Here is a 10,135-nt window from a genome sequence, read left to right on the forward strand (position 1 = left end):
CATGAAGGTTCGAGAAGGACGTGGCGAGATACTAGTCACGTGACCTCGCTGACGCAACAATAAGTTTCTTCAGTGACTTTCTTCATCCAAATTGAGCTGAAAGAAAAAGTAATGTTTTAAAAACCTATATGCTTACTTAGGAAGGAGTAAACATATGGTACAATTCTGTACCACTGTAGTATTAAAAATAACGCATTTCTATCTTCTTGTTATATTATGGTATCTATATTACATTTATTCTTTGTTTTGTATTTGTGCAGGTTTCACATAACACATGGTCGAGAAAGCAATCAAAGTAATTTAATCCCAAAGTTACTCTTGTTCCTTTGTTTTTCTCAGAAATGGATAATATCTGTTAAAACGTGTGGGATATTGCTTGATATGACACATTTTGAAAGGTCAGGTGATATTTAGAGGCTATAGACCCATCTATGTTTTTATGAGAATGAGTGGAGCAAGTTGCCATGGATAAACTAAAGAATATTGCATTAATTTAACCTGATCTGGAAAATCAGTTCATTTGTATAATATGGAACTTGGTTTTAAGCAGTCAGTTCTGTTCTCCAGTAAAGGTGAATTTTTTTATGTAAGTAACCACAACTACACATGTGTTTGTTTTTAATGTTTATAAAAACTGTTCATCTTGTATTACACATTATGTCTGGTCTCATTATTTCATTTTTACATTGATTTAGTAAGAGACGTAATTATTTCATGATTAATATTATGTTGAACTTCTTGATATTAAGTGGACCTATCCAATTGCTCAAAAATTAATTCTATTTTACCTGACTATACAACTGAATGGATGGGAAAGAGGAAAATTTGGTTCCATGACCAGGATTTGAACCTGGGTGCAGAGGTTTCTATTTTTTATTAACATGTGTATTGCCCCTTACTCCTATTCTTCTGTGATATATGGTTTAAAAGGCTTCATAATTGTGGAAATGGCATTTCCACAGCTTCTATAGCAGTCAGTTAGTGAAGGGAGGCAGTTGTAACAGAGAATTGTGGCATCAAAAAGTAGTCCTCTGCTAGACATAGGACTCTTGCTAATACTGCAAAGGTTCATGAATCCTTTCTCATTGTCATTGCATACTCAGGGAGGAGAACTTTTAGTTTTGGATCCACCATAAATAGAGGATTGAATTCTCCATGAAAATATAGGTGAAAAGGCTTTGTAGCCATTGCTTTCTGAGCAAAAGTAGTTTTCCCAAGGTAAAACGGCTGAGACATTTCATGAGAATCATTCACTTGATCTAGTTGAATGGCAAGAAGTCTATGGAGAATATCACATAACCTTCACTAGATTCTTTCACCAGTACATCTACAAAACATGCAGTGAGAGAACTGTATTTTGTTTGAGTGGATACTGATGTATACTATAGTAGTACATGAATATTTAATCCTCACTTGCAATAATTATAGCTGGAAAGCCTTAATGCACCTGAATTATGTCAATGATTATTTAATTCATGATAACCCCATAAAACCTATGGATGAAGATGCATTGCTAATAAATGCATTTGACATTTAGGATCTTGCAGAGTCAGTTGTTGGATTGGTTCTGAGTTCTCCTGGAGCACCCAGCTCTAAACATTTGTGACACCCACTCACAAAACCCAAGCCCTTGCTGAAGAGAGTAACCACATCAACCAGGAAGATAATGTGACAAATTACCATTACTATACTGGTCGATCTGAGTCTGAAAAACAGTTCAACCACTACTATTAACTGCATAACAAGAAAGAGATAGGAAAATAAAAGAAAAATAATAAGAAATACATAGGACAGAAAACCAAGTTCAAGAGGTAAGAAACAGGAATTTAAGAGTAAAAAATAAGAGACATACATAATACTTAAAGAAGAATTAAAAAAATAACTCTTTTTGAAGACAAGATTGATGAAACTATTGGGGATACCCAAAGAGATTACAACACGAAAACTGAAGAAAGGCTGCAATAACAAAATTGAAGAAGTACAAAATGATATCAGCAAAGAACAAATTAGTTGTAATGACAAAGATTGAAATAGCATAAAAATAAATTAGCTATGTTGGCTGGGCTGTTGTGTATGTGGAAGTACAAGTAATTGAGTAATATGAGGTAGTAATGGTGTTAGGTGTTCTATAACTATTTTAATGATTAGTGTTATACTGTCGTCGTGGTTTTGAGGATTTCTGTATTGTGATAGGAATTCGTAAAATATTTTTTTGGCTGCTTCTGTTATTTGGCTTATTGTTTCGCATTGTTGTGTTTGAACAGTTGTGAATTGTGTTCTTCATTTGTTTTGTGTCTTGAATTTGGGCGTGTGTCTCTGTTACCTGTTCATATGAATGTTTGTTTGTTTTTGTTTGTGGTCTTTTCAGTCATGGGTGTTGGCAACAGTGGTGTTCTTCTCAGTGTTCTGTTTGTTTTCTGATTTTGCCGTGTGTTACTGTTGGCAGTTACAGCAGTGTGGTTTAGTAGTCTCTCCAGGACAGTTGGTGTTTCCGTGTTCTCTCTCACACCCTACAAAGCATGGGAGAGCTATAAATGCGGCTGCCACATGTCCGTAGCATTGGTAGTTGTAACACTGGGTTATAACTACTGCTGGTGTTTTTGTGGGTTCTACAGTGTACCTTTTATACCAGAGTATGATACCTTCCAATATCACACTCTGGGTGTCTTGTGTTTCACGTACATGCACTTTTACTGGACTTGTGAGTCTCTGTGTGCGATTTGGAAAAATCGATTCAATTTTAGTATGTTGTATGTGTATGAGTGTTAGTTCAGCTGTTATGTCTTCGTTTGTGATACTGAAGTGTAAATGCTTTATTACAAAAGATTTAAGGTGATTATTATACCTAGTTTAAATGCATACTGGGGCTATTCCTTGAGTAGTATGCTAAAGTCAGCAGCCTCTGACCTTTTTACAAGGATGTCGCCTTTAGCTAATTGTTTAATGGCTATAATGTTGTCTTGTGGCTTACACCATTTTATTTCAGCTGCAAGTTGCGTCTCTCTGTACTGGGCTGGAACACCTTGGATAATAATGGAGAACTGTGGTAGTTTCTTGTGTGCTGGATTTGTTTGTGTTGTAGAGGCTGGTTTTTGTGGTGTTAGTTTTCTTTGTTTCTTTTGTGTTACTTGTATAAAATCGTTGGTGTCTTCCTGTTAGAGAGTTTCATGTAAGTGTATATGTTTATCTTCGTTTGCCTCTTTGTGATTCTTGTCTAACTTCGTTTGCTTCTTTGCGCTTTATGTGAAAATTTGTTCTTCAAAATGTTAGTGCTGTGTTGTTGTTTTGTCATTTTCTTCTTCTTGTCTGGAGGTGTCTATTAACTCCATGTCAGAACTGTCTGCGAGTACATCTGTGTGTGCTTTAGGTGTGCTTTTTTCCTCTGTTTCATCTTAAGTGTGTAGTCCTTTTTAACAAGGGCTATTAAGTTCTGTAGTTGTGGGGTTATGTCCCTACTGAGTTTTGGTCTTGTGTTTACATCCAACTCAGACTTACCTGTAGCATAGCTCGTGCTGGCATCAGACATTATTCTCTCATCAAGTTCGCCAAACCCGCCTTTCTATGCCGAAGACTCCCCGCCGACAGCGGTTCTGTTGTAGCTGTCGGTTTACTTTCTCCTTTTTTGTTGTAGGGTGCTTACAAATGATTAACTCGCCCGCTTTGAAGCGATTATTTAGTTTTTGTACCTACCTAGAATTTAAAGGAGAGGAGCAAAGTACATCTTCTATCTTTGAAACCTCAGTGTAGAATCTCTTCACTGTCCTCGCACCTTCAGCACCGGGTTTTCAGGTCATTGAGCACCTGGGAGGGTCAGGTACATTTTCGACCTCTTCTTCCCTCCTGAACTACTAATTTAAAAACTGACAAATCCTACCAATGGTATTAAGTTTTTTGGGGTTTTTTCTTCGGATTTTAAGAATAGAGTTGGAGAGAAGAAGAGGAAAGACAAAGTAAGTATTGATGATCCCAACAAGTAAGTAAGTTTTACTTTCTGCATTTAAATAGCTTATCTACGTGCGGTTTAGTCTACTACTTTCGCTCTTGGATCATAGTATGACTTACACAAACAGCCTTTTTCAGGGCTAACATGCCAAATACTCTATATTTATTTTTGCAAAACGCAACTACCCGACCCAAGATGCCTGGCACTCACAGGACCATCGTCACTCGGTCTCAGGTTGAACCCTTACCACCAGGAACAGATATGCCATGCTGTTGGAATGCGAAGAGCTCTGCATTTCGGATAGCAACCAGGGCCTCACCATCGCCACGTCACCCTTGAGTTCTGGTGGCGAATCGACATTGCACCCGAGTTTTCCAGTCAAGTCTAATACTCCAACACCGACCAAGATCAGGAATTCGCCATCCCACGACGAACAACCCACTGCACTGGACCCAGCCAGCACCTCCAACCAAGCTTGTGTAATTAAACCACCACCAGCAGTCATAGTTTAGGGAATCCCTACTAGCTTTTGCCAACCATATATCACTAGAGAAATGAATCGTTTATTTCCAGGTATTCAGTTTTTGAACATACACTGCCTACCAAGAAGTGGTGTATGCATTAAGTATAAAGATCCCCGAAGCTATGCATCAATCCTAAGGACCTGGACGAGCACAGCTTTCCAGGGAGCTAAGATTTCCACCCACTCCACTTGTGAGTCTCTACCGACCAAGCCATACTTCATCAAGAATGTGCAAATGAGCTCATATCCGAAGGCATTAACACCACCCACGTCGAAAAGATAATAGCTACACTACAAAGCAAGCTATCCCAATGGTTAGATTTTTCCTTGCAGATTCTAAGAAAGCCGACTACCTGATAGCCAACTGGGTAAGTTATGGTATCAATACCATGTTGTTGAAGCCGTCTGCATCCCTTTGAGCAAAACCTTGCAGTTTTTAACTGCCAGAGGTTTGGCTATACACGATCTGCCTGCACTGCAGCCACCTGCTGTGTTCAGTGTGGTCAACTACACACTGTCTGGATCACACGAATGACCACCAAGCCATGAACTGTGCCAACTGTGGAGGACCCCATGCTGCCTCCTACAAAGGATATCCAAAGTATAAGCAAGTCCCTGAAAGAAAAATGAAGGTAAGTGATCCCTCTCCCCCAGCAGGTACCAATCCACAAAAAAACACCCAGGGGGGAACCCAACTAGAACCAAGACCAACCAACCTGCTCCAAGTAATAGACCACCTGCGACACAGACCAGAAACATGAATACTACTCATCCACCAAGCACATACTAAAACCTATTCCGAGAAAAAAATCCAACCAGACCAGTCACACAGCACACCTGCATCGCCGCCGACAGTTTATCACAGACGTCATGCTGATTTGTCACTCAGCCTATCCTGTAACATTCCAGTTCTAACAACCCAGATCATCATTGCAGCATCTTACTAATTCGATGACAAGGAACCCACTTTGAGACTAATAATGTTTGGAGACAGCTTGAATAGGTAATGAAGAAAAACTTTAATATGTCAATATTCAGGGAGACCTACAACATAAATAATGCGAGTTAATTCAATTAAAACCGACATTATAAGCATTAACGAAACTCTGTTAAACTGAAAGACACACTTTAAAATTCCCCACTATAGGACAGTTCACAAACATGCATCCCCAGGCAAAAGAGGTATAGCTCTTCTCATTTCCAGATATCAACACACCTTGTGTGAATGAAAACATTTTATGCCACCTACACTGCTCGAAGAATAATACCATAGCCATCTTAGCATTATATATATCCCCAACAAACACCCCTGACATAAACTATATACAAACAGTTATTAATAATCAACCTTCAACAGCCATAATTGGCGATCTGAATTCTAAACACACCAACTTCAACTACCGAAACACCAATAGTCATGGCCGCACCATTAAGTATCTCCTCTAAGATAATGACTACAGTACCAGTAATAATAATCAGATGACTCATACTTGCCCTAATGGTACACAGGATATATTAGATCTAGTTATTGTCTCACCTAATCTATTATGTCACTCCCACAGTTTCCAAGTACATGACAATATAGGAGGAGACCATGATCCCTTATCTTTCCAGATTTTTAACCAGCAGACAAACACTCGCCAATTTAAACCAATAATTGTTAACAAAATAATTTGACCATATTTTGCCAGTCAATTGATGGTGCTCGCCCAAACCCAGCCCTTTTTTGGAAAAAAATTCCAAAAATTCCCAACAATACCCCTCGAATATATACATCATAACAACATCACGCCTACCAGTGACAATGAAAAACCTATTTATTTGCTAACTTCTATGAAAACACATTCCCAATGCCTAATTACCCACATTTTGACAACCAGCAGGCAACTAATGATATTAAACAATTACATCTCTAATCAAGTAATATACAAACACAGGCACAATTTAGAAACTACCATAATCGCCCAATTTCTTTAATAGAATTAAAACTTTCCATTAAGAAACTTAAATGTACAGCCCCAGGTAAAGACGGCATTAGCATCAGAATCTTAAAAACCTCTCTGGCCCCATACTACAACATCTCACAGTATTACAACTTGTCTTTCACCACAGGCTACTACCCACTAATATGGAAATCCTCAGTCATAAAAATAATACCCAAGAAATAATCCGATCTTCACCTATCAAACATTTACAGGCTAATAAGCCTTACCCTTACCCTAGGTAAATTGATGGAAAAAATAATATCTAACAGAATATTACATTACCTTGAAACAAATAACCTATTAAATAACATATAGAATGATGGCTGCAAGCAAAGTTAAACCAAGGATCACTTAGTCTGCCTAGTTGAATCAAGGCTTTACCAAGGCTTCAACAGAAAACACACAACCATAGCCACATTTTTCGACGTCAAGCCAGCTTTTGACACCGTTTGGCATGGTGCCATAAGATTTGAACTATGCAACAATAATATTCCTATACCTATCACTAGATGGATATCTAGTTTTCTTCGGGTAGAACTGCAACAGTCAAAATTAATAACTCAACATCCCGTTCCTTCCCCTAAAAGCAGAAGTTCCACAAGGCTCTGTCCTCAGCCCCTCCTTTACAAAATCTTTGTCAATGATATCCCGCTCCCCGACCTTCTATACACGCTCACATCACAGTTTGTGGACAACATTGCAGAACGGAGCACCTCGCGCTATCCATGACTAGCGGCCTCCCGGGTACAAAATACCATTAAAAAATCATTATATGGTGTAATCAATGGTGGGATACCATAAATCCTACTAAATCTCAAGCCATCGCACTTTATAGGAAAATAGACAATCATTTAAGAAAACTACACCAAATATAACACCACCTATGTAACATCCCAATCCCACTCACCTCTTCCACTAAATTCCTATGGCATAACACTTAATGTTACATATTAAGAATTTAAAATAGTCCGAAGCCGATATTTTAGTTAATTTATGCTATTTGCCAACAAGATTGACCCACACCGTACAACAGTACAATTTACAAAAACAATTATTACAAATAATTACAACAAACAAAGTTTTATAAACAACAATTTCACTAACTTACAATAACATAGAATCTTCTTTCTGGTTCAGAGTCTCCTTGATATCCAGCCAGTTAACTTGAAGTCGATGTATGTACAACTGCCGAGAAGCTAGCTAGCTTTGACAGACACTGAGTTGTTGGACCGTCGAAGTAAGATAATATTTTCTTAAAACCACTAATGTCCGATGAGAATTCAGTAATATATTCGGAAAGATACTAACGTCGAATGAGAATCCACTGACGTTCGAAATTTATAACTGTTCCTGGTTGAGTGTTAGCAAAATCATGGTTTATAGCATACACGGTTATAACAGGTTCCTAGCGGACTTATATGCTCTCTTCTTTGGCCTTGGTCTTTTTATATGTGCGGGAAATGTTTTTCTAGAAAGTTTGGACAGCAATATTAAACTATATTTAACCGGCTCCGGAAGTGGATATATTGTCGATTCTTGCATCCCGAATATTCTACAACCTTGGAGAATTGGCGGGAGTTTCGATATACGTAACTAACACTGTAAGCTAGGCATGCTTTTACATATAAACTCAATCCCAACAAATGTTGTCATTAAAATAAATATATAAGAAATTCAATAATAACTCCGCCTATATAACAATAAGTCAATGATATCCCGATGATATCCTTTCCACTATACTCGCTAATGCAGACAAACTAGTCCCAATAAAAACCTCTTATTACCTTTACACCTAAGTGTTTAAGTGTATTGAGATTGGGAATAGCTGTGATTTGTAGCGTGTATTATAAAAGTGTATTGAGAAAGAATAAACTAGTTTAATCAAGAAAGGACCTGTACTGCTGAAGTTCCTCAGAAAGAATTTCTACCGTGAATTAACAAAACAAGCAGATACATAACAATAAATTCGTTACACTTGGACTTCGCTGGACACATCACTTCAACAATACACTAAAATTAGCAAGCAAAAGAATATTGTTACGACAGCGGAAGTCACATGACTCTAGTAACACGTCATAAGATTCTCTATGAACCCTCTATTTTTGTATATATAAGACTGGGAAGAAGTGACGGGATAGATAATTGCAGACAGGCAGAGATAGAGATGGACAATTGATTTAAGCGTGGTAGTGACCATAAGTAAAGTGCATGAATCGTTGTGAATTATAGCGTGTGTTTAAGTTAAAGTGACTGTGGAAATTAAGTGTAATGTAAAGTTGAATTGAGAAAGAATAAACTAGTTTTATTTAAGAAAGGACTTGTATCGCAGAAGTTTCTCAGAAAGAATATCTACGGAAAATTAACAAACGAACGCAGACGTAACAATATCATAGCAACACTGCATTGGTGGCATGAACAAAGGATGCTACAGCCATTCAATCAAAACCATCTACAAAGCGTACATATGACCACTATACGAATATGCATGTGCAGCCACGTGTAAAAACATTTAACAGATTACAAGCCCAACAAAACAAGGTTATCAAAATTGCACATCGAATACCCAATTACACGCCACGAGAGTACCTTGACAGAATAACTGACACCCCTCCATTAAATAACGTTATTCCAAACTCGCCTCTAAGTACTATAAACTAGCTGCAACTCAAAACACACTTACAAGAAACTTCTAACATCTATCATCGACACCCATCACATGGCAAAATCACATATTGCTCAGAAATTTTATCCTACAACAGAATTAACACAACTTTTATGTTAAATGACACCTGAAAATGCATGCATTTTACTAATCAATTAAGTTATTTCAGCTATCGAGAAGGGCATTGGTCAAATAGATTATTCCGTGGGTTTTCTTGGGTACTCCGGGTTTCTGTTTAAGGTTAAACCGAGAAATTTTACTTGGTTCATAAATTTGATTGATGTATCATATAGTTGTAGTTTGACATTTTTAATTTTTTGTTGTTTTGCTTAAACCTGCAATAGAAGATAATATTGTTACGACAGGGGAAATCACGTGCCGCTGGTAGCTTGCGTGAAGTTTTACGGATTATCCGGGAAGCCCGAGTTTGTTCGAGAAGCCCTCTTCTTTAATATATCAGCCTGCGAAAGCCAGCGGGGTAAGATAAAGTGTGTGTTTTGTACTCGTCGAGAGTGAAGTTATCGAGATTGTGAATAGCTGTGATTTGTAGCGTATATTATAATTATTGTGTACTAAAAGTTTGCATTGAGAAAGAATAAACTAGTTTAATCAAGAAAGGACTTGTATTGCTGAAGTTCTTTGGAAAGAATTTCTACCGTGAATTAACAAAACAAGCAGATACATAACAAATTGGTGTCAGAAGGTGGGACGAAAAAAAAAAGAAGATGGAAACGACAAGTGGCAGATCAAACTACAGCTTAGCACATTTGATGGCAGCAATACAAGAACAGCAAAAGAAACAAGAAGAACGAAAAAATAAACAAGAAGAGAGATTACAGCAGTGGTTGGAGGAGAAAGAAAAGATACAAGAACGAGAAAAGGAACAAGAAGAGGGATTACAGCAGTTGTTGGAGGAGAAAGAAAATAAACAAGAAGAGAGACTACAGCAGTGGCAAAAAACCAGCACCAGTGGCAACTGGAACAAGAAAAGAAACAAAAAGAAAGTCTCCAACAGTTGAGAG

The sequence above is a fragment of the Limulus polyphemus genome, unplaced genomic scaffold (genome assembly GCF_000517525.1).
Source record: "Limulus polyphemus unplaced genomic scaffold, Limulus_polyphemus-2.1.2 Scaffold3373, whole genome shotgun sequence".
Classification (NCBI taxonomy): Eukaryota; Metazoa; Arthropoda; class Merostomata; order Xiphosura; family Limulidae; genus Limulus; species Limulus polyphemus.